The sequence below is a fragment of the Mus caroli genome, chromosome 16 (genome assembly GCF_900094665.2).
Source record: "Mus caroli chromosome 16, CAROLI_EIJ_v1.1, whole genome shotgun sequence".
Classification (NCBI taxonomy): domain Eukaryota; kingdom Metazoa; phylum Chordata; class Mammalia; order Rodentia; family Muridae; genus Mus; species Mus caroli.
This window is the reverse complement of record NC_034585.1, coordinates 8,289,764-8,303,661: the sequence shown is the minus strand read 5'-3', so window position 1 is coordinate 8,303,661 and position 13,898 is coordinate 8,289,764. Positions and strand designations below refer to the sequence as shown.

The window sequence follows — 13,898 nt, the reverse complement described above, 5'->3', positions numbered from 1 at the left end:
ATGCTTGGAACTGTGTGATGATCTGATGCCTCCCCTTCAAATTCCCTGCCTACTTCTACTCTTGCCCAGGTGGGTCCTGGATTATGACAAAGAAATGTGGGCAGTATGGATGCCATCAGAGGCCTTACTGGGCAAGTGGTGGCTTGGTGTGGAGAGAAGGCTGTGGAGGGGCAGGGACTTGTAGTCTCAATCTGGTAGATCACACACAGCAAGTGTGGAAAGTGTTGCCTACAGCAGAGCTCTACCCTTGCACTGGACCAGAGGGAGCTTATCTCACCAGGGTCTTAGGTATACTCTGCCCACTGGGGCTCTGTATTGGATGGTACCTAGACAAATAATTCTCCTAGTGCTCCGCTCTCTAGCAGAGAACTCCCAAACAGCCTGGGATAAGCATGAGTGAACAGGATGCCTGGGGACAGAGACTGGCTTATTTTCATAAGTCCATGGAAATAAGGCTCTGCAGTACCAGGCACACTTAGTTAAGTTACATATATTACGTGGTTTTTCTGAGACTTCAGTTTTACAGTACCATGTGTGTGCTCTGAGTCTCCTTCAGGAACTATTTGGGAGGAAGAACCAGGGGGAACCTATTAGCAGGTGAGGTCTTCTTGTCCATGAGTTGCCCCAGTGTGCAACCCTAGTGCTGTGGGCTGGATAGGTATAGCCATCACTGCCCCAGGCCTAAACCTCCACAGCCTGGTGGGATCAAGACAAATAGGATCTTCCAGCCCAAGCCAGAGCTGCTTGACCTGTGCTCACTGGGTCTAGATGCTGACTCTGCTCCTTGCTCTCCACATCAGGTGATTAGATGTTCATTCCTGAGAGGGGTAATGGATCAGGTGAGGGTGAATGGCCCTCCTCAGGCCTGGGTTTTAAATTTGCATGAGAAACCCCTAAAGCAAGCTTGACAGGCCAGCAAAATGAGACAGGAGCTATTAGTCCTGGAAGGAACTGCAGAGGGTTCTGGGTGTGGACAGAGACACTAGAGCCACAAGAATCACAGATGGCCCTTTGTGGTACACAAGTAGCTTTGGTGAGCCACAGAGCCCAAGGAGGGTAAGTGCCCCAAATGGAGGCCAGAGGACACGCCACATCCATCAGATATCACCTGAGCAATGTCTGCTTTTACTCAGGTCCTCTAGGCAGATGGGGGTTTCACCTGGAAGAACTCCCAACTCTTTCTGAGCACCCATTCATCTTGAGAGCCAGTACCTGGGATTCCACACTGTCTTGATTAAAAATAAATCCAGCTGAGTGGCCTCTCAAGTGTGTGTGTGTGTGTGTGTGTGTGTGTGTGTGTGTGTGTGTACTGTGTGTATGTGGACATGTATGTGGAGACTAGAAGACTATAGAACATCTTGGGTGTCATCCCTCCAGACATACTGTCTGCCTTGCTTTTGACACAGAGCGTTTTACCTATGGCTCACTGAGTAGGCTGGCTAGATGGCCAGGGAGCCTCAAGGATCCTCCTTGCTCTGCTGCCCTAGTGATGGATTTACAAGCTTGTGCCATCATACCCAGATTTATTTTAAAAGGAAGTGTGCTAAGATTTTTCTTTTATCTGATGTTACTTTACAGAATGAACTAGCTCCCTGGGTCCGGACAAACAGTTTAAACCCGAGCTGTTCAGGGTGAGCAACAGTACATCTCAAGTCTTCCTGTGCCCATGCTCCTCACAAGCTATCTCATTACAGGACCACCAAGGCTGCCGACAGGATTGGATGGGAAGAAGTAGCCCATGGCCCTAAACTAGACAGTAGGTAAGCAGGGACTCAGGTCTTCAAGAAGCTATTGCAGACCCCTCAGCTCAGGAGACAATCCTCAACCTTCACTGAAAAACCCTCTTGGCCTTCTGTCACTGACAGGCCCTTGCATTCAGTTCACAGAAGTCTCATTTCCTCCTTGACTTTTAGCCGAAGCCACTTTATGTGTGGACGCAGGGATGCTCATCTCCTCAGTCCCAAGGTAGACTGTCTGACCTTTGACTTAGACCCATGGGCCGCCTAGACCCTTAGCTGCTACTAAGAGCTCTTACTCTGGCCCCCAGCCTGCATATCCATACACCATGTGCACACAGTCATGCGAGCGTGCATACTTGCAACTTGGGAAGGCTATACCATCCTCTCTGTAAACACTGATGTCTTTGCTTTATTATAAAAGTGTCTCAGGTATCCCCAGTAACTCTCATCTAATAAACAGTGGCTTCATCATTTTGGCCTTTTCACCATACATTGCTGAGAAATTAAAGCCAGGGCCTCAAGCATGCTAGCAAAGGGCTCTATCTATGAGCTACATCCCTAGCCCATGCTAACATAGTCATAGCTGAGTATGGTGGTGCATTTCTATAATCCCAGCATTTGAGAGGTGAAAACAGAAAGATCAGGGGTTCAAGACCAGCCTCAGCTATGCAGCAAGTTTGAGATATACCTGTTCTACATGAGACTTTATATCAAAAATAGGACAATAAAATAAATAATGAACAATTATAGCCACTTGATACTTCATTCTTAAATACTTTGTATATAATTCTAGAAAATTAGGACATGTTTCTATGTAACCAAATATCATTATGCCTCCAACAAAGAAAACGTTCATGTGCTGGTATTACCAACTAGCGCATCTGCCATGGTGAAGTCTGCATTTTCAAAGGAGTCTGCTGCTTCTGGGGTCTTTTAGTGCCTCTGATTTTGTTTTTGAGACAGGCTCACATTTTGTATGCTAGGTTGGCCTTAAAGTTGTAATCCTCCTGCCTCAGCCTAGAATCCCAGTGCTGAGGTGATGAGTAACTCCTCTCACATGAGGATGGAGGTGTGAATCCAGGACCTTAGCCAGAAGCTCTCCCAAAGGTTGAGGGGCAATGTGGACAGGCAGGGTCAGCCTTCTTGTGAAGAAGTTGGTCCCCACCATTTTTACCATACATGCTGTCTGGAATCCACAGACAAGTTTTGACCCATGGGCTGTCTTGTGTGGACTGAGCACTGTTAGAAAAGATTAAAACAGGTGAAGGAATTAAACAAAATCATCCAGGATCTAAAAATGGAAATAGAAACAATAAAGAAATCACAAAGGGAGACAACCCTGGAGATAGAAAACCTAGGAAAGGCATCAGGAGTCATAGATGCAAGCATCACCAACAGAATACAAGAGATAGAAGAGACAATCTCAGGGGCAGAAGATACCATAGAAAGCATTGATATAACAGTCAAAGAAAATGCAAAACGCAAAAAGCTCCTAACCCAAAACATCCAGGAAATCCAGGACACAATGAAAAGACCAAACCTAAGGATAATAGGAATAGAAGAAAGTGAAGACTTCCAACTTTAAAGGATAGTAAATATCTTCAACAAAATTATAGAAGAAAACTTCCCTAACCTAAAGAAAGAGATGACAATCAACATACAAGAAGCCTACAGAACTCCAAATATATTGGACCAGAAAAGAAATTCCTCCCATCACATAACAGTCAAAACACCAAATGCACAAGACAAAGAAAGGATATTAAAAGCAGTAAGAGAAAAAGGTCAAGTAACATATAAAGGCAGGCCTATCAGAATTACACCAGACTTCTCACCAGAGACTATGAAAGCTAGAAGATCCTGGGCAGATCTCATACACACCCTAAGAGAACATAAATGCCAGCCCAGACTACTATACCCAGCAAAACTCTCAATTACCATAGATGGAGAAACCAAGATATTCTATAACAAAACCAAATGTACACAATATTTTTTCACAAATTCAGCCGTACAAAAGATAATAGATGGAAAAATAACAACACAAGGAGGGAAATTACACCTTAGAAAAGCAAATAAGTAATCTTTCAACAAACCCAAAAGAAGATAGCCACACACACATAATTCCATGTCTAATAACAAAAACAACAGGAAGCAACAATCACTATTCCTTAATATCTCTTAACATCAACAGATTTAATTCCCCAATAAAAAGACATAGACTAACACACTGGATACATAAACAGGACCCAGCATTTTGCTGCATGCAAGAAATGTACCTCAGTGTCAAACAGACACTACCACAGAGTAAAGGGCTGGAAAACAATTTTCTAAGCAAACGGCCCCAAGAACAAGCTGGAGTAGCCATTCTAATATCAGGTAAAAGTAACTTTCAACCAAAAGTTATCAAAAAGATAAGGAAGGACACTTCATACTCATCAAAGGAAAAATCTACCAAGAAGAACTCTCAATTCTGAACATCCATGCTGCAAATGCAAGGGTACCCCCATATTCATAAAAAAAAAGAAATTCTACTAAAGGTCAACGCACACATTGCACATCACACAGTAATAGTGGGAGACTTCAATACCCCACTCTCACCAATGGGAGACCATGGAAACAGAAATTAAACAGAGACATAGTGAAACTAACAGAAGGTATGGACCAAATGGATTTAAAAGGTATTTATAGAATATTTCATCTTAAAACAAAAGAATATACCTTCTTCTCAGCACCTCATGGTAACTTCACACACCATATAATCTGTCACAAAACAGGCCTCAACAGATACAAGAAGACTGAAATAATCCCATGCATCCTATCAGATTACCATGGACTAAGGCTGGTCTTCAATAGCAGCAAAAACAACAGAAAGCAAACATACACATGGAAGCTGAACAATGCCCTACTCAATGATAACTTGGTCAAGGAAGAAATAAAGAGATTAAAGACTTTTTAGAATTTAATGAAAATAAAGGCACAACATACTCAAATTTATGGGACACAATGAAAGCAGTGGTAAGAAGAAAACTCATAGCTCTAAGTGCCTCCAAAAAGAAACTGGAGAGAGTTGTAATTAGCAACTTGATAGGGCACCTGAAAGCTCTAGAACAAAAGAAGCAAAACTACCCAAGAGGAGTAGATAGCAGGAAATAAACTCGGGGCTGAAATCAACCAAGTAGAAACAAAAAGAACTATTCAAACAATCAACCAAACCGATTTTGAGAAAAACAACACGATAGATAAACCCATAGCCAGACTAAGCAGAGCGGCACAGAGACAGTATCCAAATTAACAAAATCAGAAAAGAAAAGGGAGACATAACAACAGAACCTGAGGAAATCCAAAACATCATCAGATCCTACTACAAAAGCCTATACTCGAGGAAAACCTGGATGAAATGGACAATTTTCTAGACAGATACCAGGTACCAAAGTTAAATCAGGATCAGATTAACAATCTAAACAGTTCCATAACCCCTAAAGCAATAGAAGCAGTCATTAAAGGTCTCCCAACCAAAAAAAGCCCAGGACCAGATGGTTTTACTGTAGAATTCGATCCGACCTTCAAATACTAAGTCCTAACACAAATACTCTTCAAACTGTTCCACAAAATAGAAACAGAAGGAACACTGCCCAATTCATTTATGAAGCCATGGTTACACTGCATATTCTCCCTGGAGATGGAATGATTTTGCCTTATCAGGAACTTATATAGAGGACTTTATAAGAGATTTTTTTCTACTTCTATCATGTTTAATGTTCCAAACAGATTTTTAAAACTGGTTGAGTGCATATTATTTTTAGCTTCAGAAGATATCATGTACATTTAAAAGGCATTTAACTATTATAAATTATTTTGATGACTTAAAAAATGTTAATACTGAGTTGTATATTTTAAAATAAATTTTATTTGTTTAAAAGAAAGAGAGAGAGATAGAAAGAAAGAAAGAAAGAAAGAAAGAAAGAAAGAAAGAAAGAGAAAGAAAGAGAGAAAGAGAGAAAGAGAGAAAGAGAGAAAGAAAGAAAGAAAGAAAGAAAGAAAGAAAGAAAGAAAGAAAGAAAGAAAGAAAGAAAGAAGAGAGGGGCTGGGTGTGAGCCCACACATAACCTGCCAGACACCTCTGCTGGCCACTTAATGAAACTGTGTTATCCATGGGTCTGCTGCTGTTTTGTAGGTGTCTCTGTCTGAATACCACCATCAATTACGGGTGGAGCAGTTCACGAGTAAGCAGGGCACATAGGGATGTTTTAATGGGAGTATTTATTCCTTCCAAAAGGGCCATTTTGCTTCAAGCTTCAGAAAGGACGGATAATATTAAATTAGGCATCACTGTAAATGAGAATGGAAGTTAAGACAGGCTGTGCTCAGAATGCATGCTTGGGTTCCACCCATCTCCAGGCAGTTTCTGACATGGCTCTTCTCCTGCAGGAAAAGCTCCACCCTGCAGCAGCGCCTTCCCAGAGGAAAAGTCATTGTGCTTCCTGTGTTTCCTCACACTCTTACCAGGCACAACCAGGAATCTCCCCAGAACCGCAGGTCCAGTCTGGCGGCTGCAACAGACAGGCCAGTGCCTGCTGAGAGGCAGCAGCTTCAAAGTTAGCAGATATAAAACAGATCACTGGCCAGAGAATTTACAAACCTTACAGAAGCCTGAGTTGGCCTCATGTGCCCATTCCGGTGCCCACCGCCGTGAACACTAGCACTATCTTACTTAGCCATCTCTGCCTTCTGAACACAAATGAAACCCAAACCACCCAGCATGTCAAACATTAGAACAGAGCCACAGGCAGGCAGATTATGGCCAACACAAGGTGACAGGATTGGGCCTCAAAAGCAGGGCCAGCTTTGAGGGCCTGGATCCTAGAGAGGAGGCCTATTTCTACAGGTGGCACTATAAGGTGGCAGGGTTATATATCTCGCCTAGAGTCCACCTCTAAAGAATATGGTTTTGGGGTTTGAGAGCAGCTTTGGAATGGGGCAACCCTCATCAAAAATCTCTTGAATATATGTGCAAAAATATTTACTTACGGGAAACGAATGCTGCTAAAGACAGTGAGCTGAGCACTAGCCTGGCTGGGATTTGACAGAATCCTTTCCACAGAGGAGCATCCCTATTGTGATCACAGGGAAAAAGCAGAGGTGCTCAAGACAGAAGCACACACACTCTTCCAGCTGGTCTTTATGGAGTTGGCATTTGAACGAGGTCCTCTAATCCTCCCCAAAGAGAGATCAGGGTTCTACTCCAGACCTAGAGCCTGCCACACTGTATCCTGGAATACAGCTTCTCACATCACAGACGTGGAGAGTGGTGAGCAGGCAGAGAGCACCCTAGTTAGGTTCTGATGGATGGGCCCTGGTAAATGCTGCTTGGGATAGAAAGAAATGGAAGATTTGAGATAATGCCATAACCCCCAACATCATCTTCATACACCGTTTGAGGGGAAAGCCAGAGGCTCAGTGTCTGGACAGATGCTCTACCCTGGACCCACTCCTTTTCTCAGATTCAGAGATGACAGACTGTAGCCCTGGGGCTGGGCAGCACAGGGACAGAATAGTCAAGAAAGAGTTTGGGCATGCAAAGCAGTACTCCAAAAGAATCAGTGGTATGTGCTAACCATGAAAATCAACCAGACAGACAGAATGGAAAGCATGACTGTTCCAGGATGGGAACTAGGAATCCAACTGCATGGGAGTGTAGGGCACTACTCAGCAGGTGACCGTCATCTCAACGCACCCTTACAGCAGCTTTATGAAGGCACGAGCTTCCCATATTGCACAGGAAGACACTGGGGGATCAGCTGAGATTAACAGTGAAGGCCATCTGTCTGACATCAACAGCCGCCTGCCTTGAACCAATACTGACCCCGGAGATCTGCAACTCTGACAAGAACAGAAATAAACCAACTGGCCCATGGTTCATGCAGAGTGAACCACATGCCCCAGTTCGAACACTATCACCTTGTCTGGAGGAAGGAGAGTCACAGAGGTTCTGGAAGCTTGTTTTGCCCTGGGGCAATTTGGATTGGTGATCTGTCTGCCCCAGGCAGAAACCAGTGTACAATATCTCTTGTATCTTCCCACTCCCCTTCAGAAATTGTCACATGCTAAACCTTTGGGGGACAACAATGGAGCCACAGGAAAACATGATTAAAGGTCCTGCCTTGGTTGCTGAGGACCATGGTGGATATCCTTAAACTTGCTTTCTCTTAAGTACTTGAGACTCCCCTGTTTTTACTGAACTTAGAGAGTTCAAGACACCTCTTCAAGATAAGAGGAGACCTAGATGAAAGCAGGCATAGCAGCTCTTGGGTCCTGGTGTGAGTTTCTGCATCACTCCATGCAGATGCCATGATGATGGTTTGAATAAGAATGCCCCCCTAGATCCATTGGTACAAATGCTTAGGGAGTGGCACTGTTTGAAAGGATTAATTGTGGTCTAGTTAGAGGAAGTGTGTCACTGGGGGTCGGTTTGAAGTTTTAGAAGCCCAAGTTAGGCCTCTTCCTGCTGCCCGTGAAAATGGATGTAGGACTCTCAGCTCCTTCTCCAGTCACCTTTGCTGACATGTTTCCTGCAATGCTGATAAAGGACTAAACCTCTGGAACTGTAAGCCAGCTCCAATTAAATGCTTTTCTTTATACGAGCTGCTGTGGTAACTGTGTCTCTTCACAGCAATAGAACACTGTCTAACACACACACACACACACACACATACACACACACACGTTTATTTAGTTATTTAATAGTAGTCACTTTCTTATCACAAAATCAGGGCTCTGACTCAGGTCCTCACATGCTGTGCAAACCCTCTACCACCAAGCTCCACCCCCAGACCCAAGAGCCTCCAGTTCAACAGATAACTTTTCAGTCTAATTCCTGAAGGCCCTACACTCACTCTTCCCCACCATGACGTTGCTGAAGCAACATTATGATCCCTTAAACAGCTTTCACTTCCTGTGTTCAGCCCACACTGTCAGAAGAAGGCATAACTGCTCTTGGAATGGGCTGGGCACACATGTCAGGCCCAGATGTTGGAGCATCCATGATCTGCTCATGGTGACCACCCCAGTTATGGGTCCATGTGTCATAGAAATATTTAACACCAATCGGGGTTTTTAGCCCGCCTTTAACCATTTAGTGACCCTGAGGTCTGGGGTGGGGACACAGTCAGGGTACTGCATGGCCATAGTAGAGCCCATCAGAGCAATGATTTTTAAGTAATGGAACATCTATGCAGGAACAAACAGAAAGCCCTTCCTATTGAACATATTCCCTGGAGCCATGACAGCACTTACAAGGGCCTTTGTGTTGATTCATTAATCGCAAGATCTACTGGCTGGTCTCATGTTCACAGCAACTGCAGACTCATAAACTTAAGGATACAAGACAGTAGCTGAAGCTGCTCTGGGATCTAACAAATGCCTGTGACTTACAGTGATGAACGAGTCCCAGGAGCCACAACTGTTGTCAGGTGTCACCACACAAGTCCTTGGATAAAGTTCACTATATCCAGAGAGTAACTGCTTTGATTGGAATGCAAGATATCCCTCACAGGCCCCTGTATCAGGCTCGTGGCTCCCAGCTGCTGTTTGGGGATGCTGTAGAAGCTTTCAGAGGTGGGATCCAGCTGGAGGAAGTAGGTCAGTGGGTCAGGTCTTTGGGATTACAGGTTACTTACCCTGCTTATTGCATGTCTGCTCTGTAGTCTGCTATGATGGGCAAGCCTCCTTCACACACCTTCCTACCATAAGCTCTGTCCAAACACGTGGAACCAAGAACACATGGGCTGAGGCCCATTGACTCAGGTGCCCTGATGAACATTCCTCCTTCAGTTATTGATTTCATCAGTGCCATACTGACCAGAAAATGGCTAACAAAGACAAGTATAGTTCTGTTCCAGACCACAGGATAAACCCTGGGTTAGGTAACCAGGCTGAACCTTGGACTGGCTCCTTGGGCCTTAATTTTCCTATCTGTAAAATGGGTTCCACTAAAGGCAGCTAATGAGAGTTGAGGGGAGTCCATGACATTAACAGGCACTTGGGCCAGGTAACATGGCACATTCTGCCTTGGCCTGGCAGACACCAGTACCAGAGGTTTCTGAATAATTCCTGTGGCACCAATGATCTCGGGAGCAAGATGGCATTATCTTTCTACTTGAGAACATCAAAATATCACAGGATGCTTAATGTAAACTGGTGTTGGAATTTGAACTATATGTCCTAACCCTCAGAGGTCCAAGGAAAACTTCTTGTGCAGCCCGGTCTGACCTTGTTCCAGCTCTAGCCTTGGTGGAAAAGCTTGCACACCTCCATTAGGTATCTGCCTGCTTGGGTCACTGGTGTCCTGAGCCTGGACACAGAAACTCAAATCTCCACAGAGAACAGGCATCTCTTCACCTCAGTGGCAAGAAAGGACAGGGGAGCCACTGCATGGTGTGACACCTATGACAAGCGCAGGTCTTATGTTAGCCCTCCCAGCCACTGTAGCATCCCAGATAACAGTGACATGCTCACTGCCTCCCAGTTCAGCAGTCCTCACCCGACTCTTGGCCAGCTCAGACCCTCTGCACCAGCCCCAGCTGGTCACTGCAGAGTCTCCTGTCTCCACTGGGCAGGTGAGCACTGTCCTCACCACTGCCTCACTGCCGAGATGCCAATGTCAGCAGGATTCAGAGGTGGCACAAGAGAGTCTGGGAAAGACATGGCCCACTGCTTGCCAGCTCAGGAACTGTCTCACCAGCAGCACACCTACAAGTTCTCTAGAGCACGGCACCACCCACTGGAAAGGTGTGGCTGGTGGGGTTGACCGTCTCTGGACTCGAAGTATGTGAGGTATGATCAGTACTGCAAAGCCAAGTTGATGGCAGGATTTGCTGTGGCCCCAGCAGAGGGCCAAGAACCCCAGTCTACTGCTGCTCCTGAGGGAGGCCTTCTGTGAGAATCTCCAGGAAGTGCTCTAAACTGGGCTCTCTTTCTCCACTCTAGGGAGCAGGCAGGAGCCAGAAAGGGAGAAAAGAAAAAGCAAAGGTGGGGATCAGACAGAAAGCTACCTAACATTTGTGGGTCCAGCCTCCCAAAAGACTGACCTGTCTGTCCCAAGTGAGGTCTCAGCTATTACACAGTGCACAAAGCCACTTTCGATGCCCTGTGGGTAATGGTCAGGACCAAGTGGCACTTCACTGCTAGCATCTGATAGCCCTGCCACCTCCACACCCACTCTTGTCTTTCAAGGAGGGCTGAGTAATTCCACTGTGGATGCCAACAAATGAAACTGAGTGGTGTGTGTGTACACGAGTGTATATGTTATATTTTTGTTGAAGGAATTTGATGCTGTGCCATTTCAGACAACACTCACTATCACCTAGGCCACCCTTCCAACACGGCTCTTAGCCCCTTTATTACATTCAGAAATAACTGAAGATCTCTGTGTGAGGACTGATGTGCTCTGTGTGAGTGTGCGCGCGCACACACACACACACACACCTTCCCAAGCCTTTGAGAGCATGGCTCTTCTGTAGTTAGTTCCCTACTGTCCACAGGCTGACACACAGCAGGGTGCAGGACCATGGTCTAGGCAGGATTGCTTGGGGAACATGACTTAGCTAATCTCAGCTCTCATGACTGAGCCCGGCATGGCCCAGGACCCCGGCATGAAGCTATCCCACACAAGCAGTCACTCCTTCTGCTTGAGATGCTTCACTGATGGAAAGTGAGCCAGGAAGGCAGACCATGTTTGCCTGAGGAGGATCCTGACTGACAAGAAAGCCAATTTTGGAAAACATAGGCAGAGCAAGAAAACTATCAGACAGTAGGCAGGGGTCAGTGAGTACCCAAGAGACTGCCATGGACTTTTAGATCCAGCTATTCCTGAAGTCAGATTCTGTTACACAGCCAGTAAATTCTAATTGTGTTCCTGTGGCTGCATAGTGAGATGCTGTCTTTAAATAAGCAAACAAAACTTAGATGGAAAAAGAAATCATTCTTTCCAAGAAGCCAGCCTTGAACATCCAGGATAACAAAATTCAAAGCTATTACAGCAGGGTGCAGTCTGTGGAGCATCAGGGCAGACAGGCTCATGCCATGACGGGGAAGGACCCACTACTGCACTAGGCACTGACCAATGGCTGCCACAGAAAATATAAGTGCAAGAGGAAGTCCTGCTGTTGTTCTGTTCCCTCAGCTGTTACTGTAGTTCCCATAACCAGCACTGTCACAGCCCTTACTGTGAGACACAAAGCAGATCTCAGGAGGAATATGGCCTTTGGGTCACCAGCTGACAAGTTCTGCCCTGGTGCTATGTCCGCAGCACTGGTCTAGGCCTCACATGGACCAACATCAGTGTGAGTCTGACATTCCTGAGGGCTTTCAGCTCCACCAGGTTCTCCCTGCCTTCCAAGTCCCCTTCCAGCCTTCAAGGGCTCTTGCTAGCCTGCTCTGACATGTTTTCCTGTGTCTTCTGCATACTGACCTCATCCATCTAGCAGGAACTCCATCCTCTACCTAGAAGTGACACCTCTAAACGGCACACTTAATATGATTATATTATCCTTTTGATGCCTCTCCCTGGCACAGGGGTATCCACATTTATAGAAACAAATTACTAAACATGGAGTCAGACTAAAGCTACTGAAAGAAAAAGGAGCCAGAAGAGCTATACTCAAGGACGTGAGTTCTATGAGCAGGGAGGACTCAAGCTGAACCTAAGAGAGACAAAAGACCCACTGTGAGAAGAGTTGGGCAAATTGCAAAAACTGTGCATGCAAAGGTCCTGAGGCAAGAAGGGGATTGAGGACTCAGGGTCTGAAGGGCAACAGATGTTATCCTCCAAGGTGTGGTCACCAGGAGGCTGAGACGATTAAATGAGAATATGCACATGGGCAAAGCTTTGTAAGTAGTGCCCAGGCATAGGTAGCAACAAAGAGCTGCCATTCTTAGTAGGACAGCCCTGCTAATGTGAGCACGGTTCTGTTTATTTCCTGCTAATAGGAAGAAGACTGCCTGGTTCATGGGGAAAGCCATGAGCCAGATCAAAGGCTCCTTTGTGACTCAAAACAGTTCCATTTTCAGCGGCTTTATGAGGAGCAGGCACTTGGCTTAAAAAAGCTTCAAAACTCATTATAAAAAAAAGAACTTCGCTTTCCCTCAGAAGGCGAAGCCCCAGGAAGGTAAATGATGAGAATGTTCTGGGGCCTGAGCCTAATGCTTCTGTGACCTGGGAGACAAAGCTCTCCAGAAAAAGGCCTCTGCTACTCAAAATGCAAAGCCTTCACAGCCCTTCCTAGGGAGGACTGAAGGCTGGTGTGATGGCTCACCTAAAACTCAAATGGCTGGGCACACTGTGAGCAATGTTTTCTCATGTAAATCATTTGAGGTGGGAAGGCCCACTTCTACCCTGGACCTGGAGGCAGGAAGACACACCTTTAATGAGGGCCACACTTCTGCTGGCAGCCTGTATGAACACATAGAGAAGGACATGCTCTGTACCTGCATGCCCTCACTCCATTCCGTCACTGATATTAGAACCCACTTCTTCAGGATGCTAGCGTATACAGAAGCCCAGCTCCGATACCCAGCCAGACTCATGGACCGAGCAACTACTGAGTTCTTAGACCTTCCACTATTAGGCACAATAATTGCATTAGTACAATAAATTATATAATAATATAATAATAATTATTGTATTAGTACAATAATAATTATTGTATTAGTACAATAATAATTATTGTATTAGTACAATAATAATTATTGTATTAGTACAATAATTAGGCAGCCATTATTATACTAGCTGGCCCATACCCGGAAGCCAATCTAAAAAAATGTGCACTCCCACCCCCACCCATCTCTCTCCAGAGAGATGTAAAAGAAAGGATTTCTTCAACTGTTTGTTGTATGTTGGCAAAACATTGTAGCAAATATGTATAACATAATGTTTGGAATAATGAATAGATGGATACACACATACACATATGTATACACACACATGCATTCAATAAGTTCTGTTTCACCCTATCCAACTCAACTCAATTCTTCACTGAAATAGAAAGGGCAATTTGCAAATTCAATTCTGTTCCATTGGTCTACCTGTCTGTCGCTATACCAGTACCATGCAGTTTTTATCACAATTGCTATGTAGTACAGCTTTAGGTCAGGCATGGTGATTCC

At 45.0% G+C, this 13,898-nt stretch overlaps 1 protein-coding gene across 3 annotated transcripts in view; it reads right to left on the bottom strand.

Annotated features, from left to right (window-relative positions):
* Snx29 (sorting nexin 29) overlaps positions 1-13,898 on the bottom strand; it is a 419,167-nt gene that overhangs the window by 18,549 nt on the left and 386,720 nt on the right. The window lies entirely within an intron of this gene.